Source organism: Capsicum annuum, chromosome 11, assembly GCF_002878395.1.
Source record: "Capsicum annuum cultivar UCD-10X-F1 chromosome 11, UCD10Xv1.1, whole genome shotgun sequence".
In the NCBI taxonomy this organism is placed as follows: domain Eukaryota; kingdom Viridiplantae; phylum Streptophyta; class Magnoliopsida; order Solanales; family Solanaceae; genus Capsicum; species Capsicum annuum.
Window position 1 is genome coordinate 82,215,830 of NC_061121.1, and position 11,066 is coordinate 82,226,895.

General features: G+C 36.9%; 1 non-coding gene across 1 annotated transcript; it reads left to right on the plus strand.

The window, feature by feature from the left end:
* The first annotated feature begins 5,564 nt into the window (after window positions 1–5,564).
* On the plus strand, window positions 5,565–5,671 carry LOC124889202. The gene has a single exon (XR_007047811.1). It is a non-coding gene; the product is annotated as a small nucleolar RNA R71 (small nucleolar RNA).
* Window positions 5,672–11,066: the final 5,395 nt, after the last annotated feature.

Genomic DNA, 11,066 nt, shown 5'->3' on the forward strand with positions numbered 1-11,066 from the left:
GGGACCTCTCTCACCTCCAAGTATCTCTAAAGAACCTCCATAGGGACTTTGTCATATGCCTTCTCCAAGTCGATGAACACCATGTGTAAGTCCCTCTTTCTTTTCCTATACTGCTCCACCGATCTCCTCACTAGGTGGATTGCCTCTATCATTAAGCGACCAGGCATAAATCCAAACTAATTCTCTGAAATGGACATGACCCTTCTCAGTCTTCGCTTAACCACCCTCTCCTAAATCTTCATAGTGTGACTCAACAGCTTTATACCCCTACAGTTGTTGCAACAATGAATACCACCCTTGTTTTTATATAACGGAATCATCATACTCTATCTCTAAGCCTCAGGTATTTTTGTAGTCTTAAAAATGGCATTAAATAGATCAGTCAACCACCTTAAACCTGCTTCACCAGTACACTTCCAAAAATTCACCAGAATTTTATCAGGCCTCGTCGCCCTACCCCTCCGTATCCTACGAATAGCCTCTCTGACCTTCTCAACCTTAAAACATCTGCAATAACTGAAATTATGGTTTTCCTCCGAGTGCTCCAACACCCCTAACTCAATGTTTTTGTCCCCCTTCTCATTCAACAGTCCATGAAAATACTCCTGCCATCTCTTCTTAATGTGAACATCCTCCACCAAAAATCTGTCATCCTCCCCCTTAATGCACTTCACTTGATCGAGGTGATGGCCCTTACTCTCCCTAGCTTTAGCCAGCCTATATAATCTCTTTTTCCTATATTTATCTTCTAACCCCGCATATATGCTCTTAAATGTTGTTGTCTTAGTAACCTTAACTAGTAACTTAGCCTCCTTCCTAGCCACTTTATACACCTCCTTATTCACCCACTTCTCTTCTTCATCTTTACTCTTAATCACTTAACATACACCCCTTTCTTAATCTCTACTTTCTTCTTTACTTCTTCATTCCACCACTAGTCCCCCTTATGTCGTCCTGCTCGACCCCTCAAATATTTCACCCATTGTCCATTCACCAAGAATTTCTCAGTCGTCTCCTTGTTCTATAGCTTTGTAGCTCCATGAGGAGTCATTCTCACTACTTCAAATGACCCATACCATTTAGAATGCAACTTACCCAAAAATAATTTCAACATCGAATTGAACAACAAAACAAGTTGTGCAGGTTCAAAAACTCTGTCCAGAATATGCTTGTCATGCCATTTATTGGTCTTCTATTTGTACAATTTAGCCTTCTCGTAAGCATGGAGACAAAATTCATCAAGTTCAACCAGCTTCAATAATCTCTTCTCACCCACTGCTTTCATATCAAGATTCAACTTTTTTACCGCCCAATCAGCTTAATGCTTAACACTTACAGGAAACTGACAGGCTTTCCCATAAACTAAGCAATATGGAGAGGTATCTATAGGTATTTTATAGGCTGTCCTGTACGCCCATAGTGAATCATCCAGCTTTTCAGCCCAATCCTTGAGCTGACCATTAACCATCTTTTGCAATACTTATTGATCTCCCGGTTAGACACCTCTACTTGTACACTCATTTTTAGGTGATATGCAGTGTCCACCTTGTTCCTAACACAATATTTAGCCAAAAGATTTTTAAACCAAGTGTTAATAAAATATGTACCTCCATCACTACTTCTTCACAAACTTCAACACTACTCTTGCATTATTCAAAGGGAAGACAACAACTTCCACCCACTTAGATATGTAATCGACTACCACTAGGATATACAAGTTACCATAAGATGGTGGGAATGATCCCATAAAATCTATCCCCCAAATATCAAATACCTCAAACTCAAGAATATTGTTTAGGGGTATCCTATGATGACTTGAAATTGTACCTAATCGCTGGCATTGATCACATCCCTTCATAAAAGAAACTGTATCTTTGAAAAATATTTACCAAAAAAACTTTATTATAACACCTTTCTAGCTATTCGTTCACCCCCATGATGGCCACTGTACGAAGATAAATGGCACTTTTGAATCACTTCTTTAAATTCAGCTTCAGACACACACCTATGCACAATTCCATCAGGACCCTATTTGAAAAGGTAAGGCTCATCCCATATGTATGCACGAGAATTATGTAGCAGCTTTTTTTTTTCTGTTGAATGGTAGATTCGGGAGGGTAAACCCTATACTAATAAATTCATGATGTTTGCATACTAAGGAAACTCACACTCATCAAGTGCCAATAATTTCTTATTTAGAAACTCTTCTCGAATGGAAAGTATATCATTAACAAATGGTCACGATTCTCTAGCCTTGATAGATGATCCGCAACTTGATTCTCCGCTCCTTTCCGATCATGAACTTCTAAGTTAAATTTTTGAAGCAATAGAATCCACCTAATCAACCGTGTATTGGCATATTTTTTATTGAAAAATAATTAATGGAAGTATGTTTTGTGTGAACAATTACCTTGGTGCCCACCAAATATGATCTAAATTTGTCGAACGTATAGACAAACGCTAACATCTCTTTTTTTGTGACTGTGTAATTAATCTGGGTATCATTCAAGACTTTACTTGCATAATAAATAGAATGAAATACCTTGTCTCTTTGCAAACCCAAAACTGCTCCCACAGTCACATCACTGGCTTCACACATCAATTCAAATGGTAACGCCCAATCTTGAGAAATCAAAATGGGTGCTTCTGTTAGTTTCTTCTTTAGCCTCTCAAAATCTTTTTGACAATCAACCCCAAAATCAAACTTAGCATTTTTCCAACAGCTTACACATAGGACTTTCAATCGTCAAAAAATCCTGGATAAACCGCCTGTAGAATCCTGCATGCCCTAGAAAACTCCTTACTTCTTTCAGTGTTTAATGACTTAAACTTTGGACCTATCTACTTCAATTCATCTATATGACACCTTATAACCAAGGTCTATTCTTTTCTTGACCAAAAAGTGGCACTTTTCCCAATTCAGTTCAAGGTTTGTCTCCTCACATTAAGCTAGACCTCGATCTAGATTATGCAAGTAAATATCAAAAGAGTTACCATAAATAGAGAAGTCATCCATAAATACCTCAACAAATTCTTCAACCATGTCATAGAAAATTGCTATCATACATCTCTGAAATATTATTGGTGCATTACAGAGGCCAAAAGGCATACGTTTGAATGCATATGTGCCATATAGACAGGTCAAAGTGGTATCTTTTTTTGATCCTATGGGGCTATTATAATCTGATTATACCCTGAGTATCTATCCAGAAAGTAGTAGTATTCCTGCCCAGCCAACCTATCTAGCATTTGATCAATGAATGGGATAGGATAATGATCATTTATGGTGGCTTTATTCAGCACTCGATAATCAATACAGATTTTGCATCCAGTTACCATACGAGTGGGAATCAACACATTAGCTTCATTGGTCACCAATTTTATGCCACCTTTATTTGGGATGCATTGTATGGGACTGACCCACTTGCTATCTGAAATGGGATAGACAATCCCAGTATCAAGCCCATTTATGACTTCTTTTCATACCACTTCCTTCATCACCAGATATAATCTGTATTATTGCTATACCATTTTCTTGTAACCTTCTTCCATGTATATATTGTGCATACAAAAAGTTGGATTGAGTCTCGTTATGTCTGACATCTTCCATCCAAGTACCTTCTTCCTTCTTTTCAAAACTTTTATTATTTTCCTTACTTTGCACATCAGAAAAACATGCAGACAAAATAATAGGAAAGGCATCATTATCAACATAGAAAACATATTTTAAGTGCGGAGGAAAATCTTTAAGCTCCAATTTAGGAGCTTTATCAACTAAAGCTTTGGGAGATGAGCCAATTGGCCTATTTAATGGCATAAAAAGCAGCTTTGTCATGTCAATAACTGCCAAATTCATAAATTAAACCAATTCAAACATCTCCACATCATCATATAGATCATGACCCATCAAATCTTGCTTGAGTGGATCATCAGCCAATAATAGATAGAGCTCGAAAGCAAGGTTTATAACTGACATAGAAGATAATTCTTTATATATAGCAGGCAACTTCAGTGCCTTGTATACATCAAAAAACTTCACTTTGTCATGCGCTCTCATAGTCATCTTCCCTGTAACTACATCAATAAGTGACTACCCTATTGCTAAGAATGGGCATCCCAAAATAAATGGAATAACTAGATCAGCTTAAAAATCAAGAATAACAAAGTCAACTAGAAAAATCAGTGATCTCACTTGCACCAAGACATCTTTAATAATTCCATCAGGCCTAGCAAGGGAACTATTAGCAAACAACAAAACAATGGTCTTGGGTTTGGGACTCCCAAGACATATATTTTGGAACCAAGATGTATGTATAAAATTGATGCTCGCCCCCAAGTCACACAATCTATGAGCACTGACAATCTTCCCAATAGTGATCTGCAAAGTAAAACTACTTAGATCCTTCAACTTTGTGGGCAATATATTTAGTATCTTAGATATGCACTTCTTAGTAAGTGCAATTGTAGCATACTCTATCAACCGATTCTTATTTGCCTCTATGTCTTTTAGATACTATGCATATTTTGGAACACTCTGTAGAATATTAACAAAAGGAAGATTTACATAAACTTTCTTTAGAAGATCAAAAAAATTCTTGTAACTTGTCTCCTCTTGGTGCTTTCACTACCTTTAAGGAAAAGGTAAAGGTATAGTCTTCTTCTCTACTTGAGTTCCATCACTTGCAACTTTGACTTTAACCCCTTATTCTTTTTAGGATCATCATCAGAAGCTGTGGGACTAACCTACTCCAACTCCACCTTTTTTAACTACAAACCATTTTTTATTGTGACTTTATTTAACTATTTTGGATTTTCCTTTATATCACTAGGTAGACATCCCTGAGGTATAATGTCTTATGCACATGGAATCTGATCGAGTTATAACTTTAAATTCCTTATAATCAACTATTAAGTCTTCATATCTACCTGTTAACTCTTTAAATCTGCTGCCATTTGTTCTTGAATAGCTAAAAGCTACTCATTTAGGTAGTGCCTTGATTACTCTAAACTTGGTGATATCGATTCAATTGTACTGGCCCCTTATACTAATTATTGTTCTTTGCCTAATTTCCACCCCATGAGAAATTAGGATGATTCCTCCATTTGGGATTATAGGTGTTACCAAAATTCTATTATCCTAGAAGTTAGCATTTCCCACATAATTAATAGAATCTGGATTAAACACGCAAGCATATGTTCCATGGTTACTACTTCCACAAACCTCACACCAAGAATTTACCTGTTGGACTATATTAGATACAGTTGTTACTTGCGGAACTCCCAACTTTATGCTGTTAAACAAAGTAAGCATCTGATTTTTCATTGCTTCAAGCTGAGCTTGTAAAGCTGTGAACTGATCTACCTCTAACACACCTACAACTTTCTTAGGAGCACTTCTTGAGTTAGTGTGCCATTTAGGATTCTCTTGTGAAATTTTATTCAATAATGTGTATAATACATCATAAGTCTTCTCTAGAGCTTGCCTACCTGCTGCTGAATCCAAGAGAATCTTAGTATTTGAATCTAACCCCTCGATGAAAGAATGAACAAGAACATCATTAGACTGATGATGATGAGGGCAATTTCTGAGCATCCCCTTAAATCTCTCCCAAGCTTGGTAAAGATTTTCTCCTACTTTCTGCCTGAAACTCAGAATCTCACTTTTCAAACGTGCAGCTTCCCTGATGGAAAGAATCGAATAATAAACTTATGAGCTAGATCTTCTTAAGAAGTAATGGAGAGTGGTGGTTCATCATACAACCACCTTTTTTCTTCCCCAATTAAAGAAAAGCAGAAGATAGTCAGTCTGACATAATCAGTATTCACCCCTGTAGACATGCAGGTATCACTTAATTCCAGAAAGGTCTGTATCTATTGTTGTGCGTCTTCATGAGAAAATCTAGCAAATTGCCCAGCTGCATTCAGAAACTGCACCATATTTTACTTCAACTTAAATCGACCACCTGGCTTAGGCTTACTAATACTGTTAGTAGTGTGGTTCATGAGTGGAATTTCCACCTCACGAATAGGTATAGAAGTTGCTTAAGTAGGAGAAGCTGGAATAAACAGAGCTGGAACATGTCCAGCATTTGGATCAACTAGATCATTTGGATAAACAAGATTAAGATCTTTGTGTTCATCCTTTTGAACATGTTGGATTGGATATTGAGATCTTTGCCTCAGTTGAAATACAAGTTCTAGTTCTGAATAAGGCTTCACCAACTCTCTATCTCTCGCCAATCTTATATTCAGCTAGTCCTGCAAAAAGTCAGCTGCTAAGATTAAGTCATTAACACTTAAACTTACTATCAAAAATAAAAAATTTAGTAAATTACTAATTATAATAGACCCCACCTATGGTGCCAAAAACTTAGTGCGTTCAAATGCACACGCAAGTGTACGCGATTGTACAAGTAATGTAGTGACTTAGACAGTCAAATATCATACACACAAGGACTATGCAACTAGCAATTCAACCAAGATGTTCTTGGCCTCAACCCCATAATAGGGGTGTTTAGCCACTCATGTCTAAATTCATCATCAAAAACAAATAACTAAACATACCAAAATTTAATCTCGAAATAAAGAAGTTCAAAGAAATTCTAAGAACACTAAAAGAGTGTAAGACCGCACAAAAATCTTGATCTTAACTCAGCCTATTAATGCATGAAAAAAGGTCCCATACTTAGAAATTTTAGCTAAGTATTTATACTTAGAGTTAATTTAGCCTTCATAAATTAGCGATCCTATTTCGCAACCCTTATGGCCTTAAAATGTCAAACCATGGATTGAATCATGATCAGATGTGTCAATAGGTTACTCAATATGAGTTTTAAATTTTTTGAACCTTGTTTGAAATAAGTTTGGATGACCAAAATAGTGGGTCGACGCGATCTCAACGCATCGCGTCGCCCATCTCATTGATAGCTAAATTTTGCCCAGCTTTTAGTACAATTCCAATGAACTAACGTGAACTCAATGCGATGCGCTAGTCATTGTATTGATTCCATCGATGCGGTACATTGGTCTGCACGTTACTGAACATATTTTCAAACATTAAAAGCCCATGTCAGAAGGGTAATTAGGTTATTCTCTACCTGTATTCAACCCTAAAAATAGGAGATTAAGTCATTCCTAGGGCATAAATACTCACATTCTCTCAAATTGCTCTTAAGAACAAACCTTAGAGCTTTTGATTTCAAATTCAAACTTCAAGAACACACCATCAATCTTCACAAATTCAAGTAGCAAGGTATGTTAGGTGTTCATCCAAGGGTTTCCTTCCACCCTTTGAGTTAAAGAACCCTTTTTAAATTACAAATTGATTTTATTCATGAATTTCATGTTGAATTTGACTGTATTCATGATTAGGGTGTTAGTTGGGTTTATAATCCATAATTAATCACATGTTCCACAATAAATAAATAGCATATGTATGTTTTTATGTGGATTCATGTCAAACTACCATGAATTTGTAAGATTGAGATTGGTAGTCACGATGCTTACATGTTCTTCATTATTATGTACATAGATTGTGCTCCCCAAGTGTTTGATGAATTATTCATGTGAGTTGAGTAATGAAATAATATCATGTTAGCATGTATACAAGTTCATGCCATGCAAGTGTTTGCTAAAATGCCTTAATGAATGAATGATGACAAAGTAACTAGATATCATATTTTTTAGACTGTACCATGTTTTACAATTCATGCTATCGAGTCTTGGAGTATCTAATACCCAACAATCTAGATGTTTACCTAGATTTACTGTAGTTTTAAAATAGTCATAGTGATGTCACGTACAATAGTACTCATCCAGTTATAGAACTCAGTATATTCATCCAGTTAACCAAACTCAGTGTATTCAGTCAGTTAACAGAATTCAGTGTACTCTGTTAGTTAATAGAACTCAGTGAACTTAGTCCAGTTTAGTCAGTTAAAATGATTAGTAACAGTTCAAATAATCCTAGAATAGTCTAGAAATTAGTTCAGTTCAGTGTCTATTCAGTTGGGAGTAGGAATCAGTATCGAGCGAACCCAGGGATGGAGGCATTCCTGTCAGCAAAGGGTTTGACCCTTAGCAGCAATCTCTGTATTAAAAAACTATATAGCCAGCGTAGGTTAATATACCTTCCTGCTAGATAATGGTTGATACATGTCATACGAGTTTTCCTGCCAACGAGGGTTGACGAAAGAGCTTTCTGCCAAAGAGTATTAAATCATAGCCATTGTTAGTATCCCTTGGCAAGGTGATAACACCCTTCCAACTGGGGTCATAGGTTGGACTCCAACTCAGTTCATAATCAGGGCATGTCAATTAGATGAACACTCCCATAATTTTAGTTTTAGTTTTAGTTTCAGACTCAGTATAAAATCTCAGTTTAGTTTTAGAATTAGGACAGCCAGATTTAGTCACCTAGCTCAGTGTAGAACTCAGTTCAGTTCTTTAGAATTAGGACTATTAGAAATAGTCACTTAGTTAACAGTAATATAGTATCAGTAAACTCAGATATCAGTAATTCAGTTATCAGAACTCAGTACCCAGTGTTAACAAGTCCTCAGTTACATTATGCATAGTTAGGTGCATATAATTGCATAGTTAGTATTTATAGTAGTTTCAGATATACATGTACTCTTATTCAGTTATACTCATGAAACTCAATCAGTTATTGTTCATACTTATGAACACATGCATATCAGCCTACCTTACTTAGCAAACTAGTACATTCAAAGTACTGATGCATACCTTTCTTTTGTGCTATGATGTCTTATAGCATAGGTTCAAATGCACGGGATCCTGACTATACTTAGCAGCCTAATTTAGCAGTAGTAGACTTAGTGGTGAGTCCTCATAGTTTGAGGAGTGAGTTGTTATTTCAGTATTCAATTTATTTCAGTAGTCAGAGTTAGTTAGGGGCATGTCCCATCAACTCCATATTCAGACAGTTAAAGGCTTTCAGACTAGAGTATTTCAGCATGTCCCATCAACTCTATATTCAAATAGTTAGAGACTTTTAGACTAGAGTATTTCAGATAGACATTTAGTTTACAGTATAGATTTTCAGTATTTAGCATTTGACTTTAGTTTTGAACCTTAAGAAAGATTTCCACCTACTTTCCACATTCTACAGTATTATTATTCAGTGACTACAATAGTTACCAGTCATGGGTTAGCTTGTGGTCCTTTGGAATTATGAGTACCGTATGACATTTGGGGTGTAGACTCAGGGCATTAAAAACTTAGTATCAGAGCCTAAGGTTCGATAGTGTCCTAGGAAGTCTGAAGGTCATGTTTAATAGAATCTTGTTCATGGGTGTGTAGTAGGCCACACTTATGAACAAGAGGCTATGAGGCATGTTAGGAAAAATTTCCCTTCTTTCAGTAGTTATATCGTGTGTGTGAGCATGATCTCAAGTTACAGTCTCAGTCTAATCCTTTGCTTACTTTTATTTACAAAATATGCCTTCTAATAATAACAACAAAAGAAGAATAGGAAATCAGCCAGCACCTCAGCCCGTTCAGGCAGATCCCCTGGATGAGCATGTCTCCCACGTAGAATTCTAAGCCGTTTTTACCACTTTAACTCATTCTGTGGTATCCCAGAATGAATATGTAGCTGTCATTTTGGACAACCCAGTGGCCAATACTATTGCAGCTAGAATTTAAGACTTTACCCGAATAAACCCTCCAATATTTACTGAGTTTAAGTCAGAGGAGAAACCACAAGAATTCTTTGATCAGATACAGAAAGTCACAGATATTCTGGGGGTGAATGGTAGTGAGAGTGTTGAGTTGGATGCATATCAATTGTAGGATATGGTTCACTCATGGTTCAAGTAGTGGAAGGTAGAGAGGGCCACAGATGCAGGGCCCATAGAATGAGAAGATTTTGCCACTACTTTTCTGGATAAGTTCTTTCCACTGGAGTTAAGAGAAGCTAAGGTTTTGGAGTTTATTAATCTGAAGCAGGGCAACATGACAATGAAAAAGTATTCTCTCAAGTTTACTTAGTTGGCCAGATATACCCCTTATATGGTAGCAGATAGCATATCTAAGATGAGTAAGTTTGTGTCTGGGTGTCTAATAGTGTGGTCAAAGTGTGTAGGACCACAATGCTGATTAAGGAGATGGACATGTCCAGGATTATGGTCCATGATTAATAGATAGAGGAGGATAAAAATAGTAAGAAAGAGAGGGAAAATAAGAGAGTAAGAACAGGTAGCTTCAACTTCACTCAGTCTAAGTCAAAGAGTGGGAATCATTCTCAATTTCTCCCAAAATATTTAATTCCAGCTCTATTCTCAACCAGTGCTCAAGTGCCAAAATTCAAAGATAGCAATAAAGATAGGGCACCAGGCCCTAAACCTCAGGGTAGTGTTAGCAGTACTCAAACAAATACCCTTTGCCAAAAGTATGGCAGGAACCACTAGGGTATCTGCAGAGCTGGCGGTGATATATGTTTTAGATATGGCAAGCCAGGCTACAAAGTCAAGGAGTGTCCTCAGGTGGGTTCGTAGAGTCAGCATAATCATCCTTTAACTCAATCCGGTCACCCAAATCAATAAGGTGCCGCTTCCAGTGCCACTAGTAGGCAATGCCTAAAAAGGCTCTATGCACTTCAGTCCCAATAGGATCAGGAAAGTTCTCTTGATTTGGTCACTGGTACATTATAAGTTTATTATTTGCACGTTTATGCTTTGCTAAACCCAGGAGCTTATTTGTCCTTTGTAACTCCCTATATAGCTATTCACTTCGGAGTCATTATCAAAATCCTAGTAGATCCTTTCTCGATCTCTACCCTAGCGGGTAAATTTATCATATCTCGATGGGTATACAGGAATTGTTCGATTATGGTATCTCAGAAAGTTACCTTAGTAGACCTAGTAGAATTAGAGATGACTGACTTTGATGTCATTCTCGACATAGATTGGCTTTATTCTTGCTATGCTTAAATTGACTGCAGAAATAGAATTGTCTATTTTCAGTTTCTGAATGAACCTGTCCTTGAGTGGAGGGGTAGTACTTCAGTACTTAGGGGTTAGCTTATTTCTTACCTTAGGGAGAGA